This window comes from Aethalodelphis obliquidens, unplaced genomic scaffold (genome assembly GCF_003676395.1).
Source record: "Aethalodelphis obliquidens isolate GAN/ISIS:26980383/991018 unplaced genomic scaffold, ASM367639v1 scaffold3, whole genome shotgun sequence".
Taxonomy (NCBI): domain Eukaryota; kingdom Metazoa; phylum Chordata; class Mammalia; order Artiodactyla; family Delphinidae; genus Aethalodelphis; species Aethalodelphis obliquidens.
In genome coordinates, this window is record NW_020837947.1 from 27827555 (window position 1) to 27851540 (window position 23986).

The 23986-nt window shown below is 39.5% G+C and overlaps 1 non-coding gene across 1 annotated transcript; it reads right to left on the bottom strand.

The window, feature by feature from the left end:
* Positions 1–23404: 23404 nt before the first annotated feature.
* On the bottom strand, positions 23405–23511 carry LOC113613266 (U6 spliceosomal RNA). The gene has a single exon (XR_003430143.1). It is a non-coding gene; the product is annotated as a U6 spliceosomal RNA (small nuclear RNA).
* Between the last annotated feature and the right edge of the window lie 475 nt (positions 23512–23986).

Below are 23986 nucleotides of genomic sequence, written 5' to 3' on the forward strand. Positions count from 1 at the left end.
CTGGGATCTTGACCTTTAAAAATCACAAATGGTGTTTTAAATGGATTATTAGAGCAGAGCGCTTTATTGTAATTCAGTAAAGAATTCTATGTCTCCATTACACAGACTAATGACACCTCTAGACATAGTTACAGTAGTTTTCCCAGCTGATATAATTTAATCAATGATATAAGGACATAATTACATGTTTCAGTGATCTCTTGCATATTTACAGGAACTGCTGTAACTAGTTTAATTAGAGTAATTATGTAAATAGCTGATAATGCACAACAAATTACAGAAAAAAAAATCTCCTAGTCTAGTATGTTCAGTTTCTAAGCAAGCTTATAAAAGGAAAACATTTACATCTGAGGATTAAAGTTAAGACTCTATGGCCTCTAAATTTTGTTGTTCCTAAACCAGGCAGAACGTAACTGTTGGAGGTTTAACAGTTAACTTTCTTCCTTTTGTAGTTCTGTTGAAGACCTCATGTCCGTTGTTGTTCTATGAAATTGCTCATTCTGCTTTGCCACTGGCTCCAGTTTCACGATGAGTTTTCTGTCATATTGGGTAGTCTATTGCACTCACTGAGAATTGGAGAGGGTGATTAGGGAAACAGACCTCACACCTCTCTGTCATTTCCTTTCTTGGCCTCTCTTTAACTGATGTAGTCTGTTTCCATCACATGCACAAAGATGTTTCTTTGGATCAGACTCCAAGTCCTCTTTCTGTAGTTAAACACACATTTCTAGAGTCTATAATTGAAGTTCTACTGTGAAGTTCTAACTCTGGTTTGCCCATCACTCAGTTCCTTTTGATGTTGCCTTTCCTATTGAAGTGGTCAGTCTCAGAGTCCCTAGGAGGAAGCAAGAGCCTCCTTTTAAAGTGAAATAATGTCCCTCCTTAATCACCTGGTGTGTTTCTGATGACTGGTGTCAGGCACACCCTCTCTCTTCCTTTACTTTCGAAGACTGCTGGATCCATGTCATCGTGCTTCATATGTAAGAAGACCTCAGGAAATTCAATAGAGCCCAAAGAAATATCAACCTTAAGTAGAGTAGAAGGGGACTTCCCTGGTGGTGCAGTGGTTAAGAATCCTCCTGCCAATGCAGGGGACCTGGGTTCGACCCCTGGTCCGGGAAGATCCCACATGCCATGGAGCAACTAAGCCCGCACGCCACAACGAAGAGTAGCCCCGCTCACCGCAACTAGAGAAAGCCTGCGTGCAGCAACAAAGGCCCAACGAAGCCAAAAATAAATAAATAAAATAAATAGATTAAAAAAAAAGTAGAGTAGAGGGTCAAGTTTAAATTATAATTTGCTCAAATTAATGACTCTCGCAGGCTTTGCACCATCTTCCTCTGCCTAGATTTTCAGTCTTTCCCCTGCCCTGCCTGACTTCTCATTGTCCCACAACAGGAAGCCTCATCTCTTGACTGTCCTGTGAACACATTCCAGAACCTATGTGTTCATTTCCTTTTCATAGTCTCCTTTTCTACTGGATTTTACCCATTTTTACTCCCTTCTCAAGTTCACCTCCTGCGCGAAGGTTTTCATTACAATGCTTTATTTCCTCTTCCAGGACACAGTCTCCATTAAGTAAATCAGTGAATTCTGTACTGTCGTGTATTGTGCTCTGGGTGGAAAGAGGACTGTGTCTGATACCTATTTATTCCCCACCAGCGCCTATCATGGTGTTGGTTCACAGCAGGCATTCAGCAAATTCTCACTCATGGATTCAAGTGTATTTAATTAGGACTTCTGTACGTGGCTGTACAGGCTGTGTATGTACAACTCTAGGGGTTACCTTCCAAGATCATACTGTTACAAGGTGTCAGCCCCTTTCTTCTTGGTGCCACTTGCTACAGTCACCTCTGTCTTTAGCTCCAAGCCCTTACCAGTTAGTCTCACTCTGTTGAAATCTGGAATTAGTCCCTTCACTTCCACAAGAAGATCCAGTGTCCTCCCTTAAGAAATTCACAGGCTAACAGGGAACACAGACATAGAAATACATAATTGCTAAATCTTTCGATATATGTAAAGATAAAAGTATGCAGGAATTATAGAAGTGGTATAGGGGACGAAGTCATATTTAATTGTAGAATTAACAAGACTAACTTATGTCGAGTTGAGAAAGACGTCAATAAAGGAGTTAAGGTCACTCCTAGGTTTCTGGCTCTAGAGACTTCATAAATAATGATGCATCTTGTAGGAAATGTAATTCTGGGTAAGGAGGAGAGGGTTTGAAGAGAAAATAAAAGTTTGGACATGTGTGGCCTTTGAGATGCCTATGAGAGATGGAAGATGCCCAGGGAAGTATTATTTTTGTTGGATTAATACTGAGAAATGGAAAAATGAGGAGCATCAACTTCATCAGTATATGGTTGGTGGTTGTGTGGGGTGTTTGAACTCCCAAAGAGAGAGTTAGGATGAGAAAGGGAATGGCCCAAGAAGAGAGTTCCCAGGAGTTCCTGATGGGGAGGAAAATCTAGCCAAGAGCAGAGTCAGGGCAGAAAAGCTCCAGGAGCTCAAGGTGTCATATGCCAAGTTATGATAACTGAGGATCCTGCTTTAATCAATCTGTAGGAATGATTCCTAATAAACACATTCAAATGTCAAGATTTTCTTTGCACATGAAGCAAATGGATAAACGTTTCCTTTCGAACTATTTTTTACATTATTTATTTGTATAGTAAGTCCTTTAGTGAGCTGTTATCTGTTCAAAAGAAAAATGAAGTTAGAATTAAACACTGGAGTAGGTGTCCCTCAAATGAGTATGGAGAGTAGGTTGAGGTGTAAGAGCTGATAGTAAGGTGAGATCATCAAGGCCCACTGGTGTGCAAGGAGGCAGAATTGCTCATCTTTGTTCACAGCCCTGCCCCCATGGCCAATTTCCTGTTACAGTGAGCTGTGCTTGGTGCCCTTGACCTTGAAGCCCCTTGCAACAAACTATTGTAACCCATCCCCTTCCATTTCCATGTTCTTTTTCTCTGCTATCTTCTACTCTGCTTGTTCCAAGTTTGTTTTAGGTGTTTAGCCCATTGTTGCTTTAGAGTTTGTTACAAATGGTTTTAAATACCTTCTATGTACTCCTACATGCCTCTGATTCTGAAATGTTATCTCCAGTTTGGATCTGTTTCTTGATATTCAGACTCATGTAGCGAAGTGCCTGGTTCTCACCTTTGGATCTTTCCAAATCTTTCCTTCCTCAGTAGAGGGCAACTTCATTCTTCCATTTATAAAACTTGGAGATTATCCATCAAGAACTCTTGTTGGCTTTACCTTTAAAAAATATCTAGAGTATGACCACATCTCACCACCTCCATTGCTACCACCCTGTGAGTAGCTGCCTACCTACAAATTATACTTTTCTAACTGACTGCCTTCAGTCTACTCTCAACACAGTAGCCAGACCCTCTCAGAAGACGAATCAGGCCATGTCACTTTTCTGCTCAAAACCTGATGGTTTTCCAATTTAGAGTAAAAAGCTAAGTCCCAGTGATGACATATGTGTGATTCACCACTGCTTTGCCTCCGGCCCTGACTTTGTACCTTGTATCACCCTACTGTTCTTGCCCAGGCCACTCCGGTCACCGTGACCTCTTAGCTGGTCCTGGAACATGATAGGCATATGCTCCTACTTCAGGGCCTGCTTTTCTTCTGCCTGGATGTTCTTCTTCTGTCCACATGACTTGTTTCCTCTCTTGCTTTAGGTCTTCACTCAAATTTCCCTTTTCAGGGAGATCTTCTTATGTATTCTATCTAATATTTCTGCTCCCTACCCCCAAATTCCCAATACCCCTTTCTTGCTGAATTTTTCTCTCTAGCACTTAACCACTTTCTGATGTACAATATATTTGGACTCACCCTTGTCATTGTCTTTTCCTCCACTAGAATATAAGTTCAAGAAGGAAAGAGGCCTTGTTTCTTCACAGCTGTATCTTCTTTGCCTAGAAAAGTGCCTAGCATACACTGGGCACTCAGTAAATATTTCATGAATGAATGAGGGAATTAAAAAAAAAGGACATTGTTACTTTGACACAGCCTGTCAATGAACCCCACTTTCTTCCCTACATTTTCTGGACTGAGTGGAGAATTCCTGAATTCTGTCTAGGATAAAGGGCCTGGGTAGGGAATGACCAAAAACCATTCTCTTCTCTTTTTCCTATCCTCATCATCATATCATCTTTTCTGTCAGTATCATTCATTGATCATGTTTTCATGTTCCAGGGACTAGACCAACAGCTTGACATACATTATCCCATTGAATCTTTACAGCAACACCAGAATTTAAGTATTGTCCTTCTTTTTTTTTGCAGTACGCGGGCCTCTCACTGCTGTGGCCTCTCCCGTTGTGGAGCACAGGCTCCGGACGTGCAGGCTCAGCGGCCATGGCTCATAGGCCCAGCCGCTCCGCGGCATGTGGGATCTTCCCAGACCGGGGCACGAACCCGTGTCCCCTGCATTGGCAGGCGGACTCTCAACCACTGCGCCATCAGGGAAGCCCTGTCCTCCTTTTTGAGATGAGGAGACTAAGATTTAAATCTTCCCAAGGTCACACAGCTAGTAAGTGGCAAAGTCAAAAGGTCTCAGACTGCTCCCCACCCCAATTTCCCTAGATCCATATTTGCCTATTTGACATGTACATGTAAAAACAGGGCTTGTGGCAAAGGGCTTGGACTGCATGTTAACAGGCAATGTCCCGAGCCCAAACACAAAATAAAGCTACAACAACAAAACAAAGCATTCTTTTAAAAGCATATGCTCAGTTAAGTAAGTCGAATTATGGTAGGCACTGCTATATTAGGGAGGTCATTTATTTCAATGGAAAATGATAGACAAGAGCTCATGCTGACTAATTTATTTAAAAAGAGATAATGAACTTTGTCTTCTGAAAAGTCAAAGGTTAATTTCTCCTATGGTAAAGAACAGAAACAGATGAAAATAAGACTGTAACTAGTGTCATTTTGCCTTAAATATCCTGGTGAAATTTTAGTCAGTTTTCCAAAGGAAGCAATTTAGCTTCCTAGGATCAAGAAAATAGATTCAAGAAACCAGTTTTTAAAATATATTTATAGACTGTGAAGCCTATACATTTTGCTATTCATTCAAGTAAAATAAAACATTTAATTCTAAAAACTGGTGACAGGAAAGGATTTGATCATGATAATAGATGTTTTAGAATGAAAACGTGGAGACATACTTTCTTCCCCTCAGAATAAGACATTTCAGTTCTTCCTCTTAACATATCTACCTCTTATTTGCTTATAGAGCAAACGCTTAAGGGGCATGGGATTGAGAACGAATGTTCTGATGCCAGGGATCTTCTAACGGCATAAACTGAAGTCAGAGATATTGAACACAGGGCTTAAAGAGGCTGTTATTTCATCATGAGTTTTGTAACTTCATAGAAGATACTTGAGGAAATTAGTATCTTATACTTAGATGTGTATGTTTTATTTCTTCAACAGGATTTTGTAAGAGAGAGAACACTTTTTAAAAAAAATTAAGAGCACAGCATTAACTTGACGTTATACAACAAGCATATGAGGGTTCCTTGAAGTCATTGAAAACAACACTCCCACATAAACTTGTCACCTTACAAACACTACATTTCTTTCCTTTCATTTAAAAACTCGACAATTTGTCTTTCTGTCAATTACTACATGTGCCTTCTTTTTAAGCAGCTAATGGAAAAGAAGTAGGAGTAAATTAATAGTAGGTAATAAAAAAGATAAATTTAAATGTATGCAAGCACACATTTGTCAGAGTACTTTAGTTAGAAGCTTTAAAGGAAGTGATCTAGAATTATACAAGAGAACATGCGTACCCCTTAGAGTGATAAAGAAGAATCCATTACACAAACCAGACTACTGTTGTTTATTAGCGCAGAGTATTAGTTTTGTTGTTATGATGTGTGCAATCATTTTTACTTTTCATATACCTCATTCAGTAAACAACTGTTCAACTGTTTTCCGATATTTTTATTGTTTACTGGAATTAATTTAAGATGCAAGCATAAAAAATCTAAAGACCATGTAGTGGTAAGTGTTGCTTTGGAAGTATACAGCTGAGCTCTGGTCTACCTACCAGTCAAACCTTAAGATGTTAACGAATTCAGTAATTTCCTCCCCTTCTCCTTCCTTCTTTGGTGAAAGGTTCAGAAAAATGAGAGTTACTTTCTTCTTATTTTTGTTTTTTCTCCCCCAACACACATTTGGGCATTTGAACCTCTTACCTCTATAATGTAGAAGAATAGGTTTATAAACAACCCCAGAAATTGGCCTTCCTTAATTGTAAGAGCAATATGATTACATTTGAAAATGTTCTCAGCTGGAAACTATAAATATTAATAAAATACTTTTGTATCCATATGTTTTCTTCACAGTTTTCCTCACGTGTACTTATTTTTTACCTATCTGCAGGATATGTACAATTATGTGTCCTATTTTCTGAATTTGTTCTTAAGCGAAAATTCTGCTTATATTCTTAACTTTCTTACTACCCTACTTTTTCGCCCCACTTTCAACCACTGTTAACACATGCAATGCTCGTCTCAGAAAAAACCCACTCCTCCTTCAATGTTGTGGGAATTAGTTCACCCTTTTCTATATTATACCATGACTCTCTTGGAAACTTATCCATTCACTGGCACCTGTGCTAAATATTGGCAACAAAGAGGTAAATAGATCCAGATTCTTGAATTTGAGGGAACAGGTAGTCAGGGAGTTAATGCTTATAATGAACTGTAATATATTATTATGATAACAATATATGTAAGGGATCACAGATGAAACAGGCAAATGAAGGACTTCACAGTGGAGGAGATGTAGAATTGGGACTGGCAGAGGTCTACCAGAAAGAAACTCAGAAAACATTTCCCAAAGAGGAGCAAGTATGAGGGAATAATATGGAATTGAAAGGTGCATGGCCCTATAGGGGACAGGCAGATAAAGAAAATGAGTGACTAGGCTAGGAATGATACAATAGAAAGGGGTGGGGATTGTGGAGAATTCGAGACTGCAGGCCACATCTAAAGCAGAAAGTCATTTTTTTAGCTTTGGCTGGTTGCCATATAGGAATGTAGGCCCAATGTTGACAAATTTTCTATATTTCACAAGAAGATAGAAGTCCTGTGAAATGTTCAAACAAAAAGCTTTTTAAACACTGTAAGACCCGAACAAAACATGTCTGTAGGATGATTGAGTCCACAGACCTCTAGCTGGCAATCTTGGCCAATAACACACTCCAAAAATGGTTAGTTCTGGGTCAAAACAGGGCATATGCTCTGGGGGATGGGAGAGATGGTAAAGAGTGGCAAGAGATAAAGATGGAGAGATTGGTTGGAGATAGTGTTTCAAAGACCTTCTATTCCTTATCTTGGCAGTTTGGGCTTCATTCTAGAGGTAATAGAGAACAATAAAATAATTTTATGTAGAAAAATGCCATGATAATTGAATTTATTGTAACTTCCTGAAAATGTTCACAGTAATTTACATTTAAAAAAATTTTTAAACAAATTTGGAAAGTAGGTTTACATGGTCTGTTCACAGAGGTAGTGTGCATAGTAGTAGATCCAGTACTTGTATGTAGTTCCAACTGGGATTAATCAAGTACTCAGGAATTAAATGAACCATAGGACAACTCTATTACCACCACCACCACTTCTGTTTGCAGATGCAATTGTGGAAACTGGGTGCTTGGCTGGAACTTTCTGCACTGTTTAAAAGGGTTGTCAGCAGCCCCCATTCTGAACATTAAATAGGAATCCATCTTGCTAAAAATAACTTCACATGCACAGGTAGAATAAACAGGTAGACATTTACTTATTTGTATGCAGAGCTGGGCCAAGGTTCGGGTGACCTCATGCCAGAAGGATGTGGCTAAGCTGTACGCCACTGTTCACCTGCCCTCATGGCCATGGCTACTAGCGTTGGCTTTAGCCACAGCTGTCTACCCTAGGCCACCTCCACGACTCCCCTCTCTTTGCTCACTGAGGCCTGTTAATGAATGGGCTTGAAGGAAAGACATCTGTGTTTTCTAGCAGAGCTTCAGGGCAAGGTCAATGCATTGCCATTCCAGAACACACTGCCAGGTTGTAGGTCTAAATTAAAGCTCAGTACTTTTTTAGGCATACGGAAACGGGTCTCTGATGATGTAGTCGCATAGAAATCTGACTGTGACTGTGAGTTAGTGTTCTTGACATCTAGTCCTGGGTTGGGTTATAAGCACTGTGGGAAAGATGCGTTCTCTTGGCTGCCCCGCTACAGCTCTAAGTAGGGTCTCTGGGTTTACATGGGTCCAGAGTGAGTGTGGGCTCACAGGTGGAAACTAATGACTAAAGTCGGGCTCTGAGCTCTTAGTCATGCCTAGAACTAGGACACTAGTGTCCTTAACAGCGAAAATGTCACCTCAAACCTCTATCAACCCAGAGGTAATAAAGTGAGAAAAGTCATTTAAGAGTAGAACTCTGGATTGGGAGTGATGAGATTAGCCCCATTTGGAGGTCTGTGTCAAATCATTGTTTTCTCCATTTCTCAGTTGGTCCAGTTGTAAAATAGAAATAATATTGGTCCTACCTGATGGAAATAAGTATCCCTTGAGTATGTATTGAGATGTGCAAAAGTTCTTGAAAGAATATATTATTTTTTTAGTTAAAAATTACACTTGTATAAAAAAAGAAAAGACAATTCCCTTACACTCTATCTTAATTGTGACAAATACTTCATATTGGGAGACTTGCCATATAGAGGTTAGTCTTACCATATAGAGGTTGGTAAAAGACTTTTACTTTCATTAATTTCTAACAAGTGGTATCATTACTTCGTGTCTCTGAAGTACAGTATAATTGGCAAAAGTGAAAATGAAAACAATTTTAAGAACAGATGATGCAAGAGAAAATTCCTGGCCTTTTGGGCCCTTCTGTATGGTACATATTGACATTCAGGGGAAAGACAGACCAAGTTTCCTCACAGATGTTGTCCATATGAAACCCAAATCTTCCATTCTCACTTTCACCGAAAAAGGGGAAAAAAAGATATCCATGATTAGAGGGAACTTTGGGACTCACTTTTATGGTTTGTCAACTTCCTCGTTCAAACTTTCACTACTTTCATTATCAGTTTCAAAGACAGTATATACTTTGGAATCACTTTTTGCTCATTTCCATTCCTAGTACTTTTTTTTTTTTTTTGGTGACTCTTTTAACCTAGTCTTCAATTATTCTAGGAAAGACTCTGAATTCTTATTTTCCCCAACACTTTTTTATCTTCTTACCTACCCCCTACCTCAAGCTAATTTCAAGGCGCGTTTTGGTTCTTCCATTCAGTATCCAGTGCTGGTTCTTGAATCTTTCTGAGAGGAGTGAGCCATCTACTGTTGCCTTTTGGTATGACTTTTGAAACTAGAAAATTCTAGTGGCAGAGCTTAGATAATCTTATAAACAACAATTATAAGCAGTCACATAAATTTACAAATTAGGCCTATTAACAAAAAAAAAAAATTTAAACATTTTTTGCTGTTACCTTAGTTATACATTTTTTTCACCTGCATGGTCGGGGTGGAGCAGGTAGAGAAGGCAGATGACAGGCTTAGGAGGTATATAAAATCAACAAGGCCCAGGCTCCATCCCTAAGAAATTCTGATTTAATTGGTCTGGGATGGGGCCCAAATATCAGTATTTTTTTCAAAACTGCCCAGATAATTTGAATATGTCAGAGTTAAAAACTACTGCTATGATTTTGTTGCTTCTTATTTCTTGGAGCTGGGTTTTTTTTCCAGTGAGCAAAGTGACTGTGTGACAAAACGTCAGGCTTCTTACAAAGCAGAAGCTCCCTCGTGGAATATGTTTCTGAAAAGTTTCCAAAGAGAAGCTCATGCATTGACATGGCCAAATGATCAAATCCTATGAATTGCCGGTCAGAGCTTTCAAGTGAAAATTTCCTTTTTAACTTTTTGTATTTTTTGACAGTATGTGTAGAGTGAATAAGATAGAACTTTGTTGAAAATTCTGCTCCGTCTTTCACTGAATGTGTCAACTTGAGCTAATTACTTCACTTTTCTAACGCTAAGATGAGCATAGTAATAGTAGGTAGATCACAGGGGTTTGTAAAGATTAAATGAAATAATGCATGGTCTACCCTAGCACTGAGCCTAGTGCCTGGCCCATAGAAACTTCTCAGTGAAAGTTAGAATCATTGGTAAAGGGAATTGTACTGAGAAGCAACTTGTAGTGAACGATGTATCTTGTTCTCTAAGAGTGTCTTTTAAATTTTTGCTTAAGTCTGGCTTTAGACCCTAATGGATTCTTTACAGAAAGTAATATTAATTAAACTGCATATAGGCAACTCTTGACTTCTGATGCATAGCTAAGCAGTTCAACTAAATTTAACTATGATTTTACTGCCAAAATATGTTCCTACTACAATGACTAGGCTAGGGCACAGCTCATATGGCTGTAGAGGAATAAACTGAAGTCTACTTTTCCTCTTAGAATCCTTAGCAAGACGCCAATGACAGCGTGTGGGTATGCTCTATAGCTCAAAAGATGTAAGTAGGGTTTTTAGCCTTTAAAAAAACGCGTTACAACCATGTTAAATGAAGTTTTAAAAGTAAAAAAAGTCTACCTCTTACCCTATCCTCTTATTACCCCAGCATGGGTGTTTAAATTTCTTACCTTCTTCCATTTCTATTTACATGTCTGCACCTATATCATGTCTTCCTGGACTGAAGGTTACTCTATCACTTTTGCACTTGCTGTTTTCCCCGCAGGCCACAGAGCTTAGTCATTAGAAGTATGGGCTCCAGTGTCAGAGTCCTTACCTTCCCAGTCTCCACCACTGGCTGCATGACATTGAGCACTTGAAGGTCTCTGAGTCTCAGAGACTTGCTATGAGGAGTTAGCACACAGCTACTCCATACATTTCAACTATTATTTAATAATTTTTTTGTAAACCCTTTCAACTTGCTAACTATTTGCATTATTTAAATGCCAATGTCATTTTTCACTGATGAAATATTAGTATTCTGAGGAGTGGAAATTACACATACCCTTAAACATTCCAGTTTCTCTTCTTACTATTTTCCAGATTAAATTTATTTTAATTGGATATATCCAAGTGTATTGAGCAAGTATGTATAGATAGAGAAGAACAAAAAAATATGGTTATTTGATGAAGGTTCTATCAGGCAACCACATAAGACATTGTTGTGTAGCTCCAGATTACACAAAATGATTTCTAAACCTCTGCTGGTTTGCCGTGTGGTTCCTCAGAGATGAAGAAGTTAGTGTAGGTACACGCTCAAGTGAGTCTGATCTAGTGAGGTCTTCTTGGTCTGAAGCAACGCCAGGTAAGGTGCTGATAAGAAGAGAGATGACCTCTTTGTGCTCTACACTTTCCACCTTCAAACGAAAAGTGACCAGCTGCGATTTACTAAGACTGGGGGATGAGGTGTGATGCTCAGTCATTTGACAAATTGCTATCGCACACCTGTTACTCGCTAGGCCATGCAATGTGAACAAAAGCAGATGAGGCCTGACTCCTGGAGTTTACCATCAAGGAGGGGCGATAAATATAAATCAAATAATCAATTGAACAAGTGTAAAGTTATACCTGTGGGACTTCCCTGGCGGTCCAGTGGTTAAAACTCCACGCTTCCAATGCAGGGGGCGTGGGTTCGATCCCTGGTCGGGGAACTAAGATCCCACATGCTGGGCGGTGCGGCCAAAAAAAAAAAAAAAAAAATTATACCTGTAATATATTTTAGGCAGGAAAGGTGCATGGAGCAATGAGAGTCTAAACTTAAGATACTTGACCTGGCAGGGAGGTCAGAGAAAGTTTGCCTGAAGAAGCCACAGTTGTGCTGAGAACAGATGGATGAGTAAACATTGACTAGGTGAAAAGGAAGGAAAGTGCATCCTAGGCAGAGGAACAGAAAGCACAGGAGTCCTGAGGCAGGAGGAAGCAGAGCAAGTAAAGGGAATTGAAAGAAGGCCAGGTGGCTGGTCCTGTGACACAATGGAATGAATTGCTGTCACATTGATGGAGCTATCAGTGTGCTAGAGCTCGTTTACACCAGCAAATGTGAGCCGATTCCACACACCTCTTCCCAACTTCACATTCAGTGACGTAAAGTTTGTAGCTTGAAATTGGCCATGGTGGGTGTATCTACGCATAAAAACTGCCAACTCTTTTTTGCCCCCAGAGAGCTGGGTTACCAGCACACCACTGGATTGAATTATGTGGAGCTATGCCCAGATTCAGAATCCAACCATTCCAGATCGTTCTTAATCTGAGAACTGAAGTAGCCAAGAGACATGTCTTGGGAAAGAGAACGAGATCGTGACTTCCAATGATTATCACACCTCATGCAGCAAGAGCAGACCAGTTGGTACAAGGAATGTCCTCTAGCATTCTGGCTTTAACTTTTCCTTTCCTTGTTCTTTTCTTTTCTTTTTTCTCTTCTGTTCTGTTCTTTTTTTTTTTTTTTTTTTAACAAATAAAATGGCTCAAACATCCATGCCAAATACTGAGGAAAGCCTAGTACTCTCCCTGAGATTCTTAAGGATTCCCAGGATGGGTGCTTTCTTCCTTCCAGCCACCTCTCACCTTGACCTCTTGCAGAGTTCCCTATATGCTCTCTTCATCCTGCTGCCTCTGTCTGCTAGTGGCTCTCAGTACTGCTTTACCTTCACAAAGTCATCACTCATCACAAGGCCATCACCCATCTTCTTTCATTGCCCAAAGTAGCACCAACACAAGATGCAAAAAAGAAATCCCCTTGAACTTCAGGATTAGATCTTCCTGCCCTAAAGTGCTTGCCTTGAGTGGCCTCCCCCTGGGCTCCCAAAGCTCTACTGTATCTCCTTCACTCCTCACTCCCCCACTTCCACTGCCTCCTTCTTGTAATATTATTTGGAAAATTTTAATTTGCAATCTCTATCCCAGACGAGGCTCAATATCTTTGCACATCCAGAAAGCTTATCATACTCTTTGCTACACCAAAGAGCAATCAACCAGACTCACCCTCAGTAGAAGAAAGAGCTAACAATACGTGCAAAACGATTTTTTTTCTTTCCTTTTAAGCAGAGTTCACTTCTCCACCAATCAAGTGTCTTGGGTTTTTATTCTTCATTTTATAGGAACATTAGTTTTCCTTTACCTTCGAAAATTTGTTAGAGCTGGAGAGCCGGAAACAGCATGCCCTCTTTGAATCTTAGTAGCCCCAATTCACTTTAGACTGCAATAAAAAATCTTCCCGGGGTTTCTCTGGTGGCGCAGTGGTTGAGAGTCCGCCTGCCGATGCGGGGCACGCGGATTCGTGCGCCGGTCCGGGAAGATCCCACATGCTGCGGAGCGGCTGGGCCCGTGAGCCATGGCCGCTGAGGCTGCGCGTCCGGATCTTCCCGTGTTGTTGAGGTTTGATGGGATTTTTCAGTTCAGACCCTGGCATGATTAGAATGAAATGGTCTGCACACCTCCTCCTCTTCCCTCAGTCTGGAAGCCTGGACGCCGGCTTGCTGCTGCAGGTCCTCAAGGTCACGTCAGGCAGCCTGCCTGCTCTCGGCAGCCGCCCTCCTGGGCGTGACCTCCTGGGCGTGACCCTGAGGGTCTGTCTCCTCCGCTTCCTCACCTCCTTACTCTCCTAACACAGAATTCCTAGGTAGACTTTAAAGAAAAGATTCTATGTGCCATTTCAGCCCGAGAAGAAAGAAACTGTCACAGGAGAATAGAATGGAACCTGCATTATTATTAAGAAAATACCTGGCCAGGAAAAATTGAGCAAATTTTGTCCCTCAGGAATAAAGACGCAGACATAGAGAATGGAATTGAGGACACGGGGAGGGGGCAGGGTAAGCTGTGACAAAGTGAGTGAGTGGCATGGACATATATACACTACCAAATGTAAAATAGATAGCTAGTGGGAAGCAGCCACACAGCACAGGGAGATCAGCTCGGTGCTTTGTGACCACCTGGAGGAGTGGGATAGGGAGGGTGGGAGGGAGGGAGACGCAAGAGGGAGGGGATATGGGGATATATGTATACATATAGCTGATTCACTTTGTTATACAGCAGAAATTAACACACCATTGTAAAGCAATGATACTCCAATAAGGTTGTTAAAAAACAAACAAAAAAAGGTTTGTCCCTTATCCTCAGACTTCCTTTAAGTTTTCCTTTCCAGGCCTTTTCCCACACACATAGAATCTGTCCAATTCCTTCATTTATACTAAAGTATAAATGACTGATAAGACTTGATATGTTATTGCTTTTAGAGTTATTTGCATTTCATCAGGAGAAAAACATGTAGCCAAAGGAAACACACTGTTTACAGGATGGAGAAAACTATTTTGCGAAAGGGCACCTTTGTGACACCTTCAAAATTATTTGTCCCAGTTTAAGAGTTATTCCTTGAGACCAACGTGAGGAGAAATAGAAAGTTTGTGTTTTTTGGATAGGGAGGTCCTGTTATAATCAATTCAGCACTGATATGTGAAGTTAGTCCTCCCTTTTTAGAATTAGATTGAATAGGTCTTTTTTTTTTTTGAGGCAAAAATCTTGGGGAGGTTGAGAGAAAGGAGTTAGTGGCTTCTATTTAATCTCTTATAAATGCGTATTGCCCGTCAACACTGGCCCCAATGCTCATCTCAGTAAACTGTAGAATAGGTCTAGAAAGGAAAGAAAACATTTAAAGCTTATGTCAGCCTCACACTGAGAGTAAGGGGTCTTCTCTGTGCTTTTAACTCTTGTCTTTCAGCAGATCTAAACCAAACGAGAAATATTATAAAAGCTGAAAGCTTTTTCAATGCCAGGTCCTTGCTCACGCTGGTAACGCACATTTTAAGGCTTCGACAGCACATTGAAGCAAAGTCAGATGAACGTCATGAGGTCGTGACTGGGTTGGATTTGGCAATTTGATCTACTAATTCCAGAAATGAAGACTAGAGATCTGTGCAGATGGAAATGAAGGACAATTAGACATATTAACATGTAGATTCAAAAATAAGATAGCAGCGTTTTACTCTGAGTCTTTGCCAGTAGAGTTTAATAAATTAAAATGAAATGCAGTCAAGTTGAGACATCAGAAAACGAGGTCAGGCAATATTATGCAAACATCTCAAGACTTGGTTAATGGATCCTGGCACTTTGGGAAGATGAATTCCTTAAAGCTGACAAGTGGGTTCTTTCGTGGTTTGAGTGCCTTATCCACTTTCTGACGGAAAGGACCTGCACAACGAACTGGAGAGAAGACAGTACTTTTGGTTCAGGCAAATATGAAAACCAGGGATTCATACAAAGTTTTAGAGTTGCCCAAGGTTTTTAAAGTTACTAATATTTAGGAGTAGTTGTTTCCCTTTATTTTTGCATAAGGTCTCCTACCACGAGGTCTGCTTGTAACGGCACTGCCTAGCTGCTATGAAAGGAAAACTAAAGAGTTAAATAAAAATTATATTTTGTGGATAGAGAGAGTAGGGGATTAGAAAATAGACATACGGATTGTAATTCTTGGATTATATTTTTAAGCACCGCCTTTGCTCCTCTTAAGATTTTGTTTTCATAAAGCTTTAGGCTCTTATAGTGCAAATTGCACCTTGCTTAAGGGCAGCAAGATTTACTTAATGACTATCTGCAAATCATTTTAGAATCTTAAGGGAGGACTGTTATTAGAGTGGAGAGCAGTAAATGCTCTCTGTGCAGGGGAAAGCTTCCCCAGCTCATGGCAACAGGCTTTGATCTCATCAGCCCCCATAACGAATTTCTGCCTTGAGTTTTACAGGGACTTTCTTCTAAGGAGAGCAAAGCTCTGTGCAGACATTATCTAATTCTTCCTCGTAACATTCATGTAAGTTTGGGTAGGCCAGGTGTTATTGTTACCCAACCCATTCTGCAGATGGAGAAATAGAATAGAAAGTTAAGTGACCTTCCCAAGGTCAAAGAGAAGTTGAACAAGAGCCAGGAAGATTCCATTTGGGGTTTCCCAATTGTCGGCCCAGAGTCACCTGCTGACTCTGGGGCCACCAGGTAGCTGTTGGGGGAACTGGCAGGTCATGCAGGGCTATGACAAGAGTGCAGTGGATAAGGATTCTGAGTCAGAGGCCCTGAGTCTGCCCCTTTCACACTAAATGTGAGATGTTGGACAAGTTATTAGTCTTTCTGGAATTAGTTTTTCTTCTTTAAAACAGGGTTACATTAGAAGTGTGTTCCCCACAAGTCTGCTGGATTAGATGAAATAATGCGTTTTCAAGTTATGGCATGTGATGAAATAGTCTAATCAAATTAATATCCTAAAGTGGAAAGACTATAACCATGAGGTTGAAATTCATAAATACAAATGCAAAAGTTGATAAATCAATCAACTTTATTATCTAGATTCATTTCAAAATATGCAATCAAAATAGTCCACCATTATATTTACAGTAGATTTTATATGATTTTAACGCAGTAAATTTGTGTCTTTGATTCTCCCAACCATTATTTCATGATCCTCACTCAGACAGACTCAACTGTACTCCTAGTAAAGCAAATCCTACTAGTGACTACGGAACTGTCTTTTTCTTCGTTTCCAAGCTTTTCTCCTCACCTCTCTGTGTCCCCCTACCTCCTGATGGTGCCCACGAGAAGTCATTGCCACAAAGCCCAGGAAACATGCATTGGGCATGGCCACCACTGCAGCTGGTGCTCTGGGTTCCTCTTGGAGCCTGAGGGGCACTGAGTCCTCTGGAATTTTCAAACTGCCACAGCCAATCTGTGCCCTGCACGAGAGTGAGGGGCTCTGTCCACCTCGGCTGGGTTATACCTTTCCCCATGGCTTTCCCTCCTGTGTCCTCTTAGAATAACAGCTTCCAGAAGAAAACAGCACTTGGGGTCTGGATCAGGGGAGAAAAATTGAAGGACAGTTACTGCTCCGTACTTAGAACCCCTTTTCCTCTGACCACTAAGGTTTCATTTTCTAAAACTGGATCGTAACTACCACGCTTGCCTGAATCTCTCTGTCTGTCTGTCTGTCTGTCTCTCTTTTTTAAGGAAGGGTTTTCTCCTAGGAGGACCTCACAATTTCATGTAAATGATTTGTGGCAGGCAAACAATCTAGAATAATAGACATGTCTAAATAGTTGGTTGAACACAGACATCATTCTCTATTTTCCCACAGAGATATAACTGTGAAGTAAATATATATGTTAAGTTATAGTTAATAAATGTAAACATAATTTTAAGGGTAGCTGTTTACTCAATATTTTTTATAAATCCTATGAACCCTTGGGCTTAATTGACTTTATTTAGTATATGAATGGTCTTCAAATTTATAGTAGCTAATTCTTACCCTTCAAACAAATGAGAATGAAAGTAAAAAAGAAATATTCACTGACCACATATACTTAAAGTTTCAGAGATTATAGCATTTATTAGGCCAAATAATGTCCCTATTCATAGCTGAGAAGTCTGTTTTCCAATGATTTATACTGTCATCTTTTGCTGAGCGGGTAAATTATCCTAAATATTTTGTTTCTTTGCCTTCTTCATCCACTCCATTTGTTCTATATCTAATCCCACATCTGGAGACATAAAATTCATAGATTCTAAAATGAGATTAACTGACAATTTGTTGTTCTTGTTTTTAGAGCGTGAAGAAATTTTCCCCTGGCTGGGGGGGGAATGGCTAATGACAGTATTCAAAACTGAACTGGTCAATTTCTGCCAGGTATTTGACATCTGAAAAATGATATCACTTTTTTTTTTTTTAGTTTGGAATATCTACAGGATTTCCTACTTACTATACAGGTATTATTGTTTTGGGGGTTTTGTTAAATTGTATCTGAGACTGAACAGAGCAGAACTTTCATGGAACTTGAACACATGAGGGAACACACACCACTGCCCTTGCCCTCTACGTGGAAGCTTGGCTCAAATATAAATTCCTCTGTGTCCAAATCAGAAGTATGAAGAATTAGACTTTATATCTAGACTAGGCTTTTAACATATCCTCATTAGAGTATTAAGATTTATGATGTTGTTTTTTTGTAACATTCTGTTTCAAGACACTAGAAGTACTGGAACAAAAGCATTGAAATTTTGTGTCCCAGGGTTTTTCGAGGACTATATTTATATGACTGGAGCAGGGGAAAAACTCTAAAAGTTTACAACTAAATCAATGCTTGTGAAATTTCCAGTTTGTTCTCCTTGGACGAATAATGTTAGACTAAATATTAGAATGTTACACTGAATTGAATTTGGAGGTTTTCTTGAACCCTGAAAAATGTGTGTGTGTGTGTGTGTGTGTGTGTGTGTGTGTGTGTGTGTGTGTGTGTGTGCAAAATCACATACTGGTGATTACCTAAGGAAATCATTACATTGACTAAACTCCTAATGGAAGACATAATAGCTAAAGAGACGAAAGGTCTTTTATTTTATTGTTTTTTTTGTGCTATGGGTTTTTGACTAGCAGACTTTTATAATATGTATACACAGGAACCATAATAGAAATTTTATTGCTTAACTCATTTTGAATGATCATTAGGAAGTACTTTCCCCCCAACCGTTATTTATTATGAGAGGTGAGTTTATCTCTTTGGTGATTTCAAGACTTGTATTAGTTACATGGCATATAAATAAAGGGGTTAAGAAGAAAAGCCAAAGGACTTCAGAATGACTGCAGGCTACAGGAGTAATAAGAAAGTACTAACAATGTGACATATTTATAAAAATTGGCAAATCCCAGACTGAGGCTGGGGATGGAAAGAGAGTTGCCTTCTCTTCGTTTGTCCCAGTGCAAAAGCAGTTAAATCAAGTTACAGCCTGACCTGCTGGGAAAGTACGGTTAGCAGTCTCACAATTATCACTGTTGTTCAGTTGTAAAAGAAAGAAGGGTTTTTTGTTGTTGTTATATTTTGTTTTGATTTGAAGAAGTGTTTCAGCAAGTTTAGGAAGAGGAAGTTAAATCCATGCCAAGGTATCTCTGATTTTTGCGGGTATTCCCTTCTGCTCTCCTCCAGAGCTGGGAATTTCCCTCCCTTTCTCCATGTACACGTGTTCCCACCCCCAGCTCATCAGTGGAGCAGCTTGCAAATAAGCCTTTTCCTCATTCTGCCCCCTTTTAGGGAATCCATGCCTAAACAGAAAGGTTTTTGATCTATTTGAATACAGTACAACAATTCAGGTAGAATTTTATCCTTCAAAGCATCTTTTTTTCCCCACCCCAGAAGACAATTCTTCATAGGCACCATAGGCACAGAAGAACATTTTCTCACCTGATTATCTCAAAGTTAGCACATGTAAAGGAATATAATTTTGTAATTTTCAGTTAGGAATTTCTAGTTTTGTAAATTTAAATTAGTTTTATAATTTGAACGTTTAAACGATTTCATATTAACTATTATCATTCATTATAATATAATAGAATAAAAATATAAAGATAATAAACTAGCGCTTATCATCTATTTTCAATTTCCTCATTTATGGCACATTACTGAATAGTTATTGAACATGGGCATTTTCCATCACCTGCAATCATATTTCTTATTTAACTCTAAGATTTAAAATAATGTTCAATAAGAAAACAGTGTGTTTTTTTCCCCATTTTCAAAGATAGGAATAATTAAAAATAATTTTAATTCTAAATAATATTATTTAATGTCCCTAAGTTGGCTGTAGGAGAGTGCAATACTGGGCAAGGATTGTTATTGTTCATCTTAGCCCTTGTATAAAACATTCAATGTGTGTATTACTTAGGTCTGTACACTGAAGTTATTAAAAACGAGTCCTGATTCTACTCTGGGGTTGAGTATGGCCCTGAGGGCCAAAGAAATGAACATATACTCCTTGAATAATTTATCCTTCTCTACAGGACTGGACTGGGCAAAAGGATCGGTATTACTGATTATGTCTTTTGCCTCAGGCTCCAACATGGCTTGGTGGGGCTCTGGTACTGATCTTGTTTTCATTTAAAATTTTGATATTTTGTTCATCATGACATTTCTTACCTTAATTAAGATTTAAAAAAATTATTTCATTAAAACATGATTTCTCTAGATTACTAAGTTTTGGGGGCCTCCTTAAATTTTGCACCCAAGGCAAATGCCTCACCCCCCCCCCCTTATTCTGGTCTGCACCCAGCTTTTCTGTTTTGGCTCCGTTTTCCCCAGTCTCTAGAGTATCAGGGTCATCTCTGATTACTTGGGTTGCTTAGTACCTGGAACAGTGCTCTCACAGAATAGATGTCTGGTAAGTGGTTAATGATATTGCTGATGAAGACTAGCTAATGGGTCAAGCCTCGTCTTTTCCAGGACAACGAATCCAGCGATGTGGGCCCCAAGCATCACTTCGTGAGAGTAGCAGCCTCCTTCTCTACATGAGCCGTTGCAGACCCATCTCGAATGTCCCTTGAATGTGACCTGCATCTACATGACAGTAGAACACAGGGGTTGTAGAGCCAGATCAGCTCAGCTGGTCCACTCACCAGCTTCATGACTCTGGGCAAGTTACACAACTTCTGCAATCAGTTTTTTAAAATCTATATCGTGGGGATATTAATAGTACCTGACTCATGAGATTTCTGTGAGGATTAAATGAATTAATATATGCATCTTAGACTATATCCTCTACGAAACTGCCTGAGGCAAAAGCTTCGGGATTAACTCTATTAGGAAGTGAAACCCCAGGAAAAAGGGGTGAGAGGAAAAGGAATTTAGTAAAAGGCAGGAAAATAGGGAGAGAAATGCAAGTGTTCTAGTGGGCGGGCCACAGTTTACAGGTACCATGGTCTCACAGAACCTCTCCAAGAGCTGTAGGAAAGCATCTAGAAACAGGATCTCAGAGAGAGGGACGAACAAGCAATTTATCTGCTGACCCCTTCCTATCTCCTGTCTTTCACTGGTCAATGTCTACCAGTGGGGTTGTAACTCCACCTCATGTCTGAATTATATTAGCTGGCCCTCCAGGCAGCCGTTAGGAAGGCAAGAATCTCCATGGGTCCCCTCCAGTCAGTGTGCTGGTCCAGTGGTCTCTCTGTGTCACTCAGAACCTACCATGGTGGCTCTTTCGTCTTTAGTGGCTTTATAGCCACCGGGACAATAAGAGCCATATTATTGGAATCTGGATTCTTCCCAATGTTCCCAACCCTGGAAACTAGCTGCTGCTCCCTCAGCAAACTGATTTTTTGTATGTGTGAGGCAAGCCCTTGTTTTTTGCATGGACTGGTCCCTGCGCCTCATAAGTGGTTCTTGCGGTCTTCAAATATCAGGATTCTTTCGGTCATTTAGAGCTCAACTCGAATGTTACCTCCACAGAAAGGCCTTCAGTTGACCAGCACAGCTTTCCTCAATCTCAGATGAAGAGATACATGGATGCCCTTCTTCTTTTAGACTTTTATTTCTATTTGTAAAACAGGATGTACTTTTGCCCTACAGATGAAGGACACTTTATGTCATAGAAGGAAAAGGGCGTGAATCTGGGCCCTCAGCTTGCTCTCACACCCTGTAGCTTGGCAGTTCACACAGCCAAACCACAAATGGAACTAATGTCTCATTATTGGCTTCCCATCACATCTGACTTAACATGAATCAGTCCCCTTTCCCTATCAATATCAAAATTGGCTTGTTCAGGATGTGAAAAGATGTCATTTCTCTTCCTGTTTCTTTTTCATTCTCTTTAGAGCAATTAATTTTGACTTTGAACTCTTGGCTTGTACTAAATTTAAGACTGGCAATGGAAATTTGGAAAGAAAAGTCAGTGAAACACAAATATAAAAGATACTTTTTTACCTTGTTTCCTTCCCTTCCATCTCTTTGCTTCCCCCTCCCCATGGAACATGTGTCTGATACACCCCCTGCTACCACATCCTAGTTCTTTATTCCAGATACTTGTGTCACTCATGGTTTCTTACCACCTTTGGTCCACACAATGCTAAATTCTCAAGTCTTGAGAATTCATCTTGTAGCAAAGATAATGCATCATTAAAAAATTAGAATAAAATGTTCTAACATTTCCTCTCTAATTATAGTTTAATTTAGGGTCCTTCAAGGAAAAACAGTTAATTGACCAGTTACTGTCCCTGTTTCAAAATTAACAGGAGTCATTCTAGTCTCTGCTTTCTTGTTTATCCCACTACCAAGTAACTTCTATATAAAAGATGATAGTCAGAACTGGCATCTTTATCTAACAAATCCAGAATTAAACACACTCATCAGCAATTGAAACTCTCTGCTTCCATGCAGACAACCATCTGTTTGTTGAATCCTCATTTCTGTGACATCTTTTTTTTTTTTTTTAAATTAAAGAACATAGTACTTTATTTCCCCTCAAAATACCATGTTTACTCTCTAGGATATTATTCCTCCCTCTTTATTTCATTTAGATATAATACAAGACAATGTGTTGAGATAGATGTTATTTGCTTACAGTTAAAGGTACTTGACTATTAATAGTTGGTAAGCTGACAAAGGTGCAGGTGGTGTCAGGTTTTTAATCGATTTGATTGCTGGCAGACTTGGGATAGGACTTGGGAAACCCACTGGTTAAAATAAAAATCAGCTGCAATTAACAGTGACAGAGCGTTGGAGATTCTTTGTTTGCAGAACATCAACATTTCAATATTATTTACCCAAATTGTATTTTCAATAACGTTTAGCAGCCTCTTTAATACAGAAACAGGAAGAGATCATCATGACAGTATACAGTGTAGGAAATGAAATGTTTTCATGATAACTGTCCTTTAAGAGCCAAAAGCATTTATCAAGAGTTTTTAAGTAACAAAAAAAAAAAGATTAACTTTTTTTTTTTTGGTAGTAGAAGGCACTAGGAAATATCTTCAAATAACTAGATAGAGTGGAGGTTAAAATCATTAAGTAATATTTGACTGAAATGTTTGGTATTTACTTTAAAAGCTTATATGTTTGCATAAATATGGGGCAAATGCTCAAGAGCCACTTTCAAAAAACATATCTAGATTCAGTGTTCTACATGCCTTTTTTTGGGATAACTGAATTCATATTGCTAAATTTTTTCATGTCTTAGTTTATCATGAATAAATTTATTAGTAGTCTTACTTTTCCATACATTTCTTGAAATTTTACTTTAGAATATGGTATGTATTATAGGATCTTAGTAAACCATAATGTTAATTGTAAATCTGACTAAGTCTTGAGAACATTATTTCCTTTAAAATCTGTGAGCTGAGAGCTTGGTATAACTCGCTTTGCTTAGCATTTTGATACAGAAGTATAAATGGAGCCCACAGAATGTCTGCATCTGTGGCTAAATGATAGATACAGAGTATGTGAGAGGTGCAGAGTAGAAAAGAAAATATTCTTTTCAAATTTATTTTTTTAAAATAACACTAGTTAATTTGTCTACTAATAGTGAAAGGAAGGGTTGTAATCTAGAGTATCATTGGCCTTCTTCCTCACGTATGAACAGGCTAATCCCAGATTAAAAATATGGAACTCTTCACGAATCTGCGTGTCATCCTTGTGTAGGGGCCATGCTAATCTTCTCTGTATTGTTCCAATTTTTGTATATGTGCTGTCGAAGCGAGCACTCTGTGACGTCTTTACTGCGGTCACCCAGGATCTGGTTGGAACCCACCGGTGCTGGGAATGTACAACCATATGAGACAAGTCTTTTCATTTCAGAGAAGCTGTAATCCTTAGGAAGGCCTTTTTTGTATATTGAGCTGCAACCTGTCTCCTTGTGATATTGGCCCACTGATTCTTGTTCACCCTACAAAGCAGTGTTTCACAAAGTGTGCTCTGTAGATCACCTGCATCAGAGTCACCTGTGGCTCTTGTGGAAACGTAGTTCCTTGATTCTCCTCCACCCAGGGCCATTTGAATGGCAGCGGGTGGCTATGAAGCTGTGATCCCTGCTTTCATATGCTTTCCTAAGCTCCCCCTGCACACGTAAGTTTGAAGATCAGTGCTCTGAAGCTGAAGAAAGTAGCAAGGTCAGTGTCTTTTATGCACCTAGTCTTTCGGATAGTTGGAAAGAGGTATTATTATCTCTGTTTCTCCATG